Raw genomic sequence first — 14,458 nt, 5'->3', positions numbered from 1 at the left:
AGAGACTTCAGCAGTCACGTCACAAAAGAAAATATACGTAAAGGCCAATAAAATACATGAAATGATACTCAATTTCATTTATAGCCAGTGATGGGCAAAGTAAAGCTGCAATGAGATATCACTGGTAGACATCCACTCCACCAGAATGTCCAACATTAACAGGATTGATAAGGGAATGGTTTTGCAATGGTGTGGAAGGAGAGAAACTATCCCCCTGCTAGTGAGGCTATAATTTGGTACTATATTATAAAATCATTTGGCAGTATCTAATATGTTAAACAGATATATTTTCCATGACTCAACAAATCTACAGGCATACATCCAACAGAAATCAAGGCCAGTATGCACCAAGAAATATATTCAAGAATATTCACAACAGCACAAATGTCTATTAACAGTAATATGTATAAATAACATGTAATATTTTCATTCAGTGGCATGCAAATAAAATACACAATGACAACAAGAAACTTCACAGGTTTTTGAAGCCAGTCACTTGTGTTGTACAATTCAATTTCTATAAAGTCCCACAAGTGGGAAAAACTGAAATACATTGCTTATGGATTCATGTTTTGATGATAAAAGTATACTTAAAAGCAAAGAAATGTTACCATAATATTTATACTAAGGGTAAATTTTTAGCGAGATTGGAAGGGATTGCAATTATGCAGGGGAATACTGAGACCTTTTTCTGGCTGGCTGTGTTTTCATTTGACCTAGGTAAAGATTACACCAATATTCCACTTATAATGATTACTGATGTTACCCATTTATATTTAACTGACTTTTCAGTATGCCAATTATATTTCACAATTTAAAAAGTTTAAAATATGAGAACAAAACATAAATATTCCACAGGGCACCAAAGGTAAAGGATTACTCTTGCATTGTGAATTTTCTAGGCCATTAGGTTTGCTGGCGTTCGTGTGTCTCAACAGTCATGCTATTCCTCTCCTGTTATGTGGCAGTCTCTGTTTTTTATTTGTTTTTATGTTTGATGGGTGGATTTGGGAGGGTCATTGATCTAGTTTCATAATTGAGCACTTATTGCTGAAATCAAATTAAGGAAATGCCCTTAGTTAGAATCTGAACTAATCCATCAGGACTAAGCCATTCTACCCACAGAATTGCTATGACTAAAAATCTAAATCAGGAATTGGAATCTGATCCAGTTAAACCTAACCATGAACTGAAATTTGTTGAGTCTTTTGTGAAATAACACTTTTTAATCATTTGAAAGAATTATCTAAAGTCATGAATCAGAAGCTTGGAACTGTTACAACATATTTTCCCAACAGGTTTGAGGATCTAGCCTTAAGAGAGAGAGAAAGAGAGAGAAAAAAAAAAACACTTTCAATTGAAGAGACAAAGAAACTGGGTATTTGCTTGCCCTACATATGGACTTCACAGTTTTATGAATAATTACATTCATTTTATATCTTTTAAACCTGTTTACATTGTTGCATTTACTTAAAATACTCGTAACATTAAAAAGCCCCAATTAGCAAATAAGATCCACAAAATGGCATATAATTAAGATACTATCATCTAGTGTCATTGAAATAATAAACAGAAGATTGATTTAAGTATGTATCTGTGACAAAGAACACTGCTCTGACATTTAAAGCTATTTTAGACCCACCTGTGAAAAGAGTTGGAACAGAGTATGAAATGTGACCCGGGGTAAGAGCATACCTCTCTTGGCTTAAGTTTTTTCATCTAGGAAATGAGGTTAAGATTAGAAAGCTGTCTCATTAGGTTTTCAAATGGTGGCATTATGGTTCAGCAGTTAAGAGTATGAACAAAGAAGCTGAATAAAGTGGAATTTTACACCAAGTGCAGTGGCTCACACCTGTAATCCCATAACTTTGGGAGACAGAGGTTGGTGGATCACTTGAGGTCAGGAGTTTGAGAGCAGCCTGGCTAACATGGTGAAACCCCGTCTTTACTAAAAATACAAAAATGAGCCAGGCATAGTGACGGGCGCCCGTAGTCCCAGCTACTCAGGAGGCTGAGGCAGAGAATCGCTGGAACCCGAGTCAGAGGTTGGAGTGAGCTGGGATCATAGGGTTTTAATGAAAATTAAAGGAGATGTTTTATGCAAAGCATTTTGTAAACTATTGAGTGTTTACTATGTTCAAGAAAAATTTACTATGTTTTCTATGTTCAAGAAAAATTCACTATTTTTCATAGCAATACTGCCTCAGGTATAGAACTAGAGAATTTGGCTTATGTATATTTAAAAGTCCTTTCCACCTCAAATTTTGTAGTCATCAATTTATGAAATCAATCATTTGAAAAGACAAGGGAATTCAAGGAAAATTTCAGTATTCTATGTTAATATGTCAAATAGATATATTTATATCTATGAGGACAGTAAATTAAGAAATTCTCCCGTTGTCTGCATTCTCATTAGATCGAATGATATAAAATCATCATCTCTATTGTTTAAATGTGGGCAGACAGATTCCTGGCCTAAGCATTTACATATGGAAAGGGGGTTGCTAACTTAAGGCTGAATGAGAAGAGATCACTGGGAGCAGACCATGCTGTAGTTTAAGCTTCTCATTCTACAAACTGGGTTGGTGAAACCAAAACATTGCTACCTCAAGCCCTCAACCAAGTTTCCCCCAGTGCAATGAACTGTGCTATGAATTCACGACAACAAAAAATCCATTGTAACACCATGTTTTAAATTATACAGTAATAGGAGCCATTTTCCTGTAAATTTTTTTTTTTGTGAGGGAGGATTCCTTAATAAACATAAAGCTTTTATTTAAGTATAATAAAGAAATATGATGAGAAGAATATTCTCCTGAACTATTTAATAAGTTAAATTTTTTCCTAATATGCTTAATAATTTTGTGATGAATCTGATTTATCTATCTACCTGTCCTGGGCTATTTTATTCAGTTCCCTGGTTTTCAGATTATCAGTTAAAATATAAATTTAATGAAGTGATGATAGGTTTCGACTTCTATAACATGTGCCCTAGATTTAATCTGGTTAACAAAACATGGACTTAACTGAAGAGGGCATATGTTATACTAAATAATTATAGCTTTAAGAAGGCTGAACATAAATCTCCAAAATTCCAATATAACATGACATTTGGGTAACAACAGTCCATGAAATTTGTTTCAATGCTCATGCATTCCCCTGTGTTATTTGCTACTACCTTTAGTTTTGCTTTGATCTAAAAATTGTAGAAAAATAAAATGCTAAAAATAAATATAGTTATAAAAACATTTAAACACTGGTCACTGAAAAATAAATATAGCCGTTATGATTCCTTTTAAAAGTATGACTATTGGGGAATAAAAATCTATCCTCAAAATGTATTTTAATCCTAAATCTACTCATATTTATGTAAAAGGAATAGAATATTTTATGTATTTCATCATCCCCATAATACAATTATTTTATGTTTAAATCAACATTTGTTTAGCTATAAAATACCGAACAGTCAATGAAAGCTTAAACTCCATGGAAAATATTTAAAAGAATGAGTGGAGCTTTAACTTTTCAACCGATTAATCTAGAATCACTTATACACAGGAGGGCAAAGAAAAAAATCTTTAGCGAATTTAAGATACAGAACACAGAAAATTTAATGATCCATGGTTCAAAAGATGGGATCATTTCTCTGTAGGAAAAGAATGGTCTCTTGGGAAACAGAACAGGCAGGCCTCACTGGGTGTTTCTCAAAGCACTCTATTCATTTAAGAAGTCTTAGTTGAATATTATCCATTGAATAGAGTGAATTTTTCTGTTTCCATCTGCAGTTCATATAATCTCAGAAAAAATAATGCATTTCAGAAGGAGCTGAAAAATTAACTTCTAAATTCCTCCCCACAGTCATGATTATTACTGGGTTATCAGTCTAAATTGATTCTTAAAAATTCATTGATAGATTTAATATAAAATGAGTTCCAAGTGAAAGTTATAGAGGTATAAAGCCACATAGGTAAACACAGTAATCTATATTTTCTAGGATTTTACCTGAAATCCTGTAACAAATAAGGCAATGGAGTGAGTTCTACATGTTTAAAGACTATTAATATCCTGTAATATAAATTGTTTTTCAATTTGCATTTTACTCATCTTTTCTATGCAGAAGTTTGTATGGGGTTGATATGGTTTGACTCTCTGTGTCTCCACCCAAATCTTATGTTTTTGTTCCCATAATTCCCACATGTTGTAAAGGAACCCGATGAGAGATGATTGAATCATGGGGGCAGATCTTTCCCATGCTATTCTTGTGATAGTGAATGGGTCTCTCGAGATCTGATGGTTTTAAAAATAGGACTTTCCCTGCACGAGCTCTCTCTTTGCCTGCCACCATCTGCATAAGACGTGACATGCTCCTCCTTGCCTTCTGCCATGATTGTGATGCCTTCCCAGCCACGTGGTAGAACTGTGAGTCCAATTAAACCTCTTTCTTTTCTAAATTGCCCAGTCTTGGGTATGTCTTTATCAGCAGCATGGAAACAGACTAATACAGGTCTTGTGTGTGGTTTTCTGAAATTTTTAATGCAGTCAAATCTTGTCATTATTTCTTTTTTGCTTTCAGCCTCTGGGATCGATCATGCTTAGAAAATAATCCACAAACACATTGCCTCCTAGTACTTTACTTTGTATGAACTATCTTACCCTCCTGGATTTATTTTGAATGATGGTATGAGAAAAATACCTAATTGTGTTTTTTAAAAAATCATTAGTCCATTGTACATAATTACTTATTGCATTATTATTTCTCAACTGATTTTCTATAATAAATTTTTGCCAGAGACTCAATCCATTCATTGATGACATGTTTATTTTCAGTGCTATGGTTATCAGGCACAGCGCTAAGTTCAGGGAACACAATGGTAAGCAAACAGACATATGTGCCCTCATAAACTTCATCACATCAAGAGGGAAGATATGTTAGCCCAGGTTCACATATGGGAATATTGAAGAAGAACTTTGTAAATGAACGTGACCTAAATAGAATGTCAAGAAAGTCTTCGAAGAAATGACGTTTAGGTGCAATCTAGGTGATGAGTAGGAGGAATTAAATAAACAAAGAGGAATATTGCTGGTGAAAGGTTCCAACCAGTGAATCATTACAGAAATGCCCTGCGTTTGGAGGGAAATAACCTGATGAAGCTGGGGAAAGAAAACAGGTGAGGCCAGCATGAGACGGGAGGGGCAGGGAGGTGGGGTTAAGCCTGGAGAACTGGATCATGACCACTTCTTGGTCCTGTAATCAATTGAAATCCACTGAGAAGTATTAAAGAGGGGTTAAATGATCAGCAATTTGTGGAGGAAAGGTGTTCCTAGAAGAACCATAAACGGCAGACGAAGATAGGGTGAGCAGGGGCTATGGGAAGGCTAGAGATGTAAATGTGTAAAGGATGATGACATTGAAATAAATACTGGTAGATGTATTAAAGAATTATTTAAAATATAAAGCATGATGATAGATTGGATATAGGAGGTAATGGAGAGTGAGGTGTGCAGGTATAAGCACTAGGTTTGAGATTTATATCCATGAATAATAATGATGTCATTCATGCAGAAATATGCTGTAGGAAGGTGGAGGATCCAGACTATGAATCCAGCCTTAATGTACTGATTTTTATGAGAGTTTGAGTCATCTAAAACAGGGTTTGGCAAGATTCTTAAAGGCCAGGTAGTAAATAAATATTTGGGGCTGTGCATGCCATGAATGGTCACTATTGCATATATTTCTATTTATTTATTTATGTACTTATTTATTATGCCTATGGATACTCTTTACAACATAAAAATTATTCTTAGCTACTGGGAAGTAGAACAGGGGCAGGATTTGGACTGTGTCCTAAGAAATCAATAAGAGTGTCAGGAGTGAGGAGAAGGACCTCTGAGCCAGAAACATGAATGTTTAGGTTCAGTTATCATCAGTGCTTAGGGAATAAGTGAGGCTGTGGATATAGATGAATTGGCCTAGGGAGACAAAGAATGAAAAGAGAAGAGAGATGGTGACTCAGCCTTGAGAAACTCTAATGCATAATGGTCTACTAGAGGAAGAGAAGCCTTAAAATAGTACTAAAAGAGCTAGAAGAGAAGGAATATGAAAAATAGTACTAAAAGGGCTAGAAGAGAAGGAATATAAACACAGTAGGAATATGGTATCACGGAAATTAAGGGAAATTAACGGAGATCATTTTTCAGATGTGAAAAACTCTAAGAATTTAGATGCTGATGAATGATTCAATTGAAAAATAAGTTTACTAGAGACTATAGAGAGAATTGGTCATTGATAATGAGTGGTTTCTCATAAAGCAGAAGGGAGCATAATTGGATTTTATTTGGAGGCGATGTACCTCCCCTGTTATAGAACAGCCACGAAAAGAAGTGTGCAGATGCAGGTGCATTTGGAGATGCAGCAGCAGACAGTCTCCATCTGCAGGCTCAGACTCTCCCCATGAATCAGGAGAATAGGCTGTGGTCCCTCCATGAGCATGAGGGGTCATGTAAGGGGTGGGTGTAGTAGGTGCGAAGAGAGGAGAGAAGCAGAGAAAACTAGTAGGCTTGCTGAGTAGTGTTGAGAGACTATGTGAGGTTGATTATCATAAATTTTTGGAAGTATTTGTCTCTTTTTTTATATGATTTTCTAGGACAGTGTTTCATGCTTTGATATTGTCCAAATATCAAGTAAAAAGCAACTAGGAAAGTAACAGATGCATTTATCCTTTGACCCAGCATGCTCCCAAATAAAAACTGGCAAAATGTAAAATGACACAAGTCAAGTTATTAGTTTGGCATTCTTTTTAATGCCAGAATACTGAAACGGTACAAATATCTACCATTTGACGCAGGTGGAATAAATTTTAATATACTCACACAATAGAAAGTTATACAGGTTATTAAAATGGAATTAGGGAGAGCTCTATATGTTAATGTATTTTTAAAATAAAAATAAAACATGCAAACCAACACCTATGGAGAAAGGCAAACCAATGCCTTTGGAGAGAGACACACAACCTTGCTGGATGGTTTCACATTGACTCCTGACAAAATCCTCCAATGGGTCCTCACTGCCTCCTGGGAATCCTACTGAATTATCCAAATCAATTCACCCTCTTAGAGTTTGAAACTATTTCATGTTTTCTCCATGCTCTCAGAACCCCAAAACTCCACCCCCATATTCCAGCTGATGATTTTACCTTTTATTGCACTTAGATTTTAAAATTCTGAAGAAAGCGTCTTTATAGTCCTACCACTAAATGTAACATAACTAATACTCTGTTAAAAAGGAAACCTCAGCACCCAGCTGAAGACAGTTTGCTGACACTGAGTTAGGTCACATCTTCTAAGCTACTCAATGATTTTTTCCCTTGGAATTTCCCCCTCCTTACCCATTCTCTTGAATAATTTATTCACTTGACAAATATGTGTGAAACATTTACTGTGAGCCAGGAAATGTTCTAAAGTAATTTACAATTATTAACTCAGGTTTATAATCAGATTTTTCTGCCTACTGCATTCTTATTATTGAAAACATGGTACATCTTAAGGAAGCGTTCACAAGCAAACATTCTGCTTCAGCAATGGGAAATTCTTCTGTTCAGCTCCACAGAAATGTCTTTGAAAAGATAGTATAAACTTAGCATGCTCTCCTTCTCTGCCCCTATTTTTTCTCTTGAACCCACAACAATCAGGATTTCATTCTTACCACTTAAACAAACAGCTCTTACCAGAATCACTAATGATCTCCACATTGTCAGCTCCAGTGATCAAATCAGCTTTCATCCGGCTGGATCTAAGACAGGCAGCATTTGACACAGCTAACCCCTCTTCTTTTCAAAACCCAGTCCTCACCTGACCTTCAGAAATCACTCTCCTTTGATTTGCCTCTTATTTCACCTGGCTTCCCTTTGTCATATCTCTCTCATTTTCCTTCCTTCTCAACTAGTGGTCTTAATCTTGGCTGCAAATTATAATCACCTGGGGAAACAAAAAGTAATAATTCTCAATGCTCAGGCCATACCTAAGACCCATCCTTGAGAAGGAGACAAAAGCAGCCATAGTTTTACAAACTCCCCCAGATGATTCCAACGTGCAGCTGAAGTTAGGAATCACTGTCAGGCAAAGGAACTGATGTCCGAGAGCCATCAGAAGTGGTATCCATTGCCACAGCCTCTCTGATCTCATCTCCTGTCCTTCTTCCCACTGGCTACTCCTCTTTAGCCACTGGGCTTCAAGCCACGCCTCAGACACAGCAAGCATCACCTCACCCCAGGGTTCTTGCATTTACCATAGACTCTGTCAGCAAGCCCCTCACTTCCTCAGGACCTCTACTCAAATGTCACTTTAGCAGAGAACTTCTGACCCTTCTGTACAAAGCAGCGCTCTCCTCACCTGCTGCCCCGGGGATCTCCCCACCCCTGGGGCTGACTTTGTTTTATCAACAGCCCTTGTCTTCACTGGAGGCATTATGTAATAAACGCTTCTTGCGGGTCTCCTTCACCGTGCTGTAAATTCTTAGGGGGAAATACTTTGTTTTGCTCACTGTTTAATCCTTAATCAACAGTTGAATCCACCAGAGTGGAGTAGACACTCTGGAAAGTATATATAACAAACAGCTGCATTTCTCTTTCTTTACCTAAGTTTACTTTATCTTCTGTTTATATTACCATAAGCTCCATGTAAAAGTCTAACATTTTTCTCTCACTTTGTTTGATATCACAGAATTAATTTTTTCAATACAGTCCTGCTCTCTTTCCACGAATTTTGTTCCTTAAAAGTCTTGTTATTTTGTTTTCCATTATTAGTCTTTACACTTACTGCTATGAACTAACACTGATTTTAAGAAGCATCTGGTTTAAAAAAAATACTTCTATACCTACTTCTTCACCAATATCAATCATTAGAATTTTTGCTTTAATTATACATGAGTAATTTCATATTATGAATAATTGTAATGAGTATATTCTGTTGTATAAATTATTTAATTCCTCAATATTTTTCTAATAGGTTCAACCCAAAGAAGCTGAATTTAAGATATATAATTATGCCAATAATTTTCATTGCACAATCAAGTAGTGGGATTGTAGCCATCATTTTAAAAGATAACCCTACATCTTTTAGATGTTCATAGTTTGAGGTGAATCTTCCAGCCATCGGGGTAATTCATTACTTTTTATTTTTAAATTCACTCATTTGTTCTAAGTTATATTCAGTTATCATTCTTGTTTTTTGCATGAAGGTATGAGTCTTTTTTCTGTAAGCCTATGTGAATAGTAAATCTCAGTCTCTGCTCCCTTACCCACTACCCTGGCCATTTCAGGGTAAGCCATTACTACTTGTGTTCTTTCTGATCTTGGGGGATATTCCTTGCATCATGTGTGTGTCTGGAGAGTGGGAAACAGAGAGAACAAGAGCTAGAGACAGAGAAGATTTATATATGCATATATATACACATACATACACACACATATAGTTATATATGTTATATACTATATTTACTGTATATAAACATGCATGTATACATGTATATAACTGTATATGTTATAGTTATATACATATATGTATATAGTTATATATGTATATAGTTATATGGATATAGTTATATATGTATATATAATATACAGTTATATATGTTGTATATATGCATATAACTATATATTGTTTTATATACAGATATACAGTTATATATGTATGTATGTCATATATAATTACATACATCACAATATACCGTTAATACACGTATTCAAGTCATTTCCAAATTTTGGCTTAGGCTCTAAGGAAATAAATATATAGTTATATACACATATAACTATACATGTATATGTATATAGTTATATACATGTATATATGTAATATGTATACATGTTATATAATAGTTACTCATAAGTATATATATGTATGTATACATATATACATATGTAGGTGTAGATGTATGTAATAACTATATATGTATGTATATAACTATATGTAACATGTTACATGGATGTATATGTAACTAACATATGCATGTATATAACATATACATATATGTATATAACTATTTATAACATATGTATGCAATTATATATAGCATATATGCATAGATGTATATAATTATATATACATGTATGTTTATATATGCATATAACTATATATAGCTCTCTGTCTCTATATATACACACACACACACATTTTAATATATATTTCCTTAGAGCCTAAGCCAACATTTGGAAATGACTTGAATATTTAAATTGTGGGCTAAAACAAATAAGCAAGATATATCCACACAAATGAAAATTACTCAGTAATTTAAATAATGAGGTAAGTCTATATTTTATTTGTTAAGACGATGTGTCCACAACATGTAGTTACATTAAAACAGCAGTATACCAAATGATTTGAGTAATATAATCCCATTTTAAAGGATCTCGTGTTTATGAACATCTCATAGTAAACAATTTGAAACTTACACATTATTATGTCAATTTGTTTTTAGGGAGTTTGTTAAGTCATATTGCTTTCTTCTAACTAGGTTCTTGTAATACTTGAATTATTTTCCAATAAATATGAATTATTTTTCAAATTAGAGGTGAAAAAAAGCATTTTGTTAAAAGTAGAATGAAATGGATATTTAAGTTATTTAAGTACAGGTAAAATCCAAGTCAATTTCTGAGCAAAGTACATGTAGTATCCAGTGATTCAAAGTATGTTTTCTTTAAGTGTAAAACACAAATCCCAAACTGTAATTGGCCTCACAGTTCACCTCAAAAATCTCCAAGGAATTTTTGGTCATTGCTGGTACATGATATGATTGCAAACCCAAATAAAAAATAGAATGAAAAGTAATAGAACAGGTAAGAATCCATAAAGGTAGTTAATTGAATATATCATCAACAAATCTTTTCAAAAAGAAATTAATAAGTTAATGATGTGTATTAAGCCTTTCTTGCATTACTATAAAGAAATGCCTGAGACTGGGTAATTTATAAAGAAAAGAGGTTTAATTGGCTCACAGTTCTGCAGGCTCTACAGGAAGCATAACACTGGCACTGTTTCTGGGCAGCCCTCAGGAAGCTTACAATCATGGCGGAAGGTGAAGCAGGAGCAGGCACACCACACGGCAAAAGCAGGAGCAAGAGAGCGAGGCAGGGAGGGGCTACATACTTTTAAAGGACCAGATCTTGTGAGAACTCATTCACTATGGCAAGGACAGCACCAAGAGAAATGGTGCTAAATCATGAGAAATTGGCCCCCATGATGCAATCACCTTCCATCAGGCCCCAACTCCAACACTGGAGATTACAATTCAACATGAGATTTGGGCAGGAATACACATCCAAACTATAGTGTGATTCATATAGCTTGAAATAAAATGAAGAAAGTAAGAAGGGCTGTAATGTTATGTATCATAACCGGTTTCATATAAACATATATTCCAACTGGCATATATTAACTTAAAACAAGATGCAGAAATAAAAAACATTATTGTTCAAGAAATCATGAGAAAGAAAAATGGTTCAGAGTATTCTGTGAGTTTTATGTTCTTGTTTCCCCCTTACAGAATGTCATAAAAAATCTTTACTTTTACTATCCCAAATGAAGCTCTATGCAATACTGTCCAAAGTCGTCAAGGCTGAATAATGCTGGGGTGTCTAATGAATACTATAAGTGTTTTAAATAGGTCAATTTAACTTGTCCAATGACACCAGAGTGCTATTTTCCACCAAAGACCTTGTAATTAAGTTAAGGGCTGTGTTTCAGTTCATTATCACAATATGCATCACAGAACTACAATGAGCTAAAGCAGACCCATCACCATGTGTTGCTGTGGCTAATGAGACTTCTTCTTGTTTGAAATTTATCTGCTTTATTTTCATTTAAATAGTCAGCACGTTGGAAATATGTTGCTTGGTTTCTGCTGCTGTATGTTTTCAGCAAATCTCTGGAATCATGTAAATATGTAATGGACAGCCCAATACAATTGTTGGTAATTCTAAGGGTCAGGAATCCATATAATGATCTTCTCGTAATAAAAAGATAAAAATCATGCCAGCAAGATTTCTCATCTTGTGACTCTAGAAACCGATATCTGGCAACGTTTCTAAAACATCACAAAGTTGGTTATGTATCTACTTTGAAATAAATGTGGGTACAGTGAAATGCTGTATGGATTTCAGATAAAATGTGGGCTTTTGCATTGAGCTTTTGTTCCACTTTAATTCGGAAGAAAAATTTTCTTGTTTTATTTCACATATTCCTAATTTTACATTAAAAATGTGAACAAATATAAAGAAATTAATCTTTAATAATTATGCTATATTTCAATCTATAGGCAAAATTAAATATAAATTTGTTCATATTGTACCGAAAAAAATTTTAGTCTGTTTTTTAAAACTAATCTTTAAACGTGTATTAGTACAACATTAACCATAATTTTAATACATATTTGTCAGGAATAACATTTTTATTTTTAAAGTTAGAAAGTACTTAAAAGTAGACAGAAAGAACCCAATTAATGCTACTTAAACATATCTCCAACTAAAATTGTCTTGTACATTTCACAGCCATTTTTCTCTGTATAACATATAACTGAATGTGACTATGTGTGCAAAGATGTGTGCATACACTTTATGATAATGATGTACTATGAGAAAGTTGAAACATCTCTTCCAAAGGCTGTTTTATAGCCATGCATCATAACTATTAACTGATTCCAAATGTGAGACCTATAGGAAGCTTTGGATTGTTACACATAAAAATGCCAGGTCATTTTGTTAAAATAAATTCATAGTAATGGAGAAAGGAAAAATATAAAATAAAAATCACTGTTAGTTCCTGAGGGGAAAAAAAAAGCCATTATTATGATGTTATAAATGTTTCTGGTAATCCTAATTACTCAATTGCCTGGACATAACAAGATTTACTAAGCTACTAGTAGCTACAAGAGTACCTTAAAACAAATGCCTAGAAGCAGCTTTAAATGTTAATTTTGTGCACAGTGCCACATAACTCTTGGAAAAATTGACCAATATTCAAGGCCATTAGCAGTGTCTGAGAATCCATTGTCCTTTCTTTGTCAATGCTGACTCTGTTCTTTTTCAGGTGTATTTGCTAATTTGATTTAGTTGTACCTCAACAGAATTTCACTGCTGCTTTAAGGTGCATTCTTCAATTACTAAGGTATTTGAATATTTATTTTTGTAAGTTTTCTCAGCCAAGTGTGCTTTTTTAGTGCAATACTTGTTCACAATTTTGCCTGTTTTTTGGGGGGTGGGTATATTCTCTAAATGAGTTGTAAGAACGTTTCCATTAAGGATGCCATTCTTGTTAAATGTGTTGTATCCCGTACAAGTTGTCACCTAACTTTATACTGTGCTAATGGTAATTTTCTACCTCCTACATATGGTTTCCCTTTTAATATTCTTAGAAAAGCCTTCTTGCTTCAAGATAGTAAAAGTATCAGTATTTCACTTTGTTGTTTATGATTTCTTATTATTTCCTTTTAATTCATTTACTATATTTGAAAGGGGAAGTTATTTAACTATTTTTGCTTCTCCTTTTTCAATCTGTCTTTTAAAATAGGACTGCTGTTTGAATATTGAATATACTGTTTTGAGTTTCTCCTTGTTCATAAATACCTTCTTTATGATATAAAAAAATTGCATACACTTTGATCAATTTTATGTATTTCTGGGTACTTTAAAACATAACAAAATACTCACTACATTCTTTAGCTCACTGACAATGTGATGAAAACAAGTAAATGAATAAATAAACAGAGTTGGCACCTTGACTTGCCTAGTGAATGACGCTCTATCTGCACAGATCTCAGAAGCCACAATGAAAAGGTAATTTCTAACTGATTTGCCCAGGGTGGGAGCTACAAGGTTGATTTTATTAATGAGAGAGGCATATTTTATCCAATATTTGTCTGTACTTACAGAAATGTGCAGAGTTCTTTCACTTCCAATTTTACAAAAACAAGTAGAGATGGAACACCTATTCTGCAATGAAAACTACAGACAATTGGTGATAAAGACTTGTACAATGGACTGTAAAGGATTTAAGGTCTATTCAAATATGTGTCTTCTGTTCCTTCTCATTAAGGAACTAATGATATTTCTTCATTACAGTGGCTAGAATGTTACTCAGCCTGAATTTCTTTCCTTTTAGCGTCTCACAATGAAACTCAGATATAAATTTATTCTTTTAGGATCTTGATTTTCAATGTCAGACGATTCTTAGTTTTCTTCATGATGAGCTGAATGTTTAGGTAATTATGCACCACTCTTCAAGACTGGAGTGCAAGGGACTGCCCTTTTCTTGGCAACTGTTTTTTTTTTTTTTTTTTTTTTCTGTAGAACCAGCAGTTCACAGTGTGGCAATGTGTGGGGGCGGGTGGAGGGCTAGTCCTCTTTTATAGGATTAGCCACTCCTGTCTGTGGTCTCAGGAGTCTAGGTTCCCAGTGGCTTTGCATTGGCA

The sequence above is a fragment of the Macaca mulatta genome, chromosome 3 (genome assembly GCF_049350105.2).
Source record: "Macaca mulatta isolate MMU2019108-1 chromosome 3, T2T-MMU8v2.0, whole genome shotgun sequence".
Lineage (NCBI taxonomy): Eukaryota > Metazoa > Chordata > Mammalia > Primates > Cercopithecidae > Macaca > Macaca mulatta.
The sequence above is the reverse complement of the archived record's forward strand: the minus strand, read 5'-3'. Positions refer to the sequence as shown.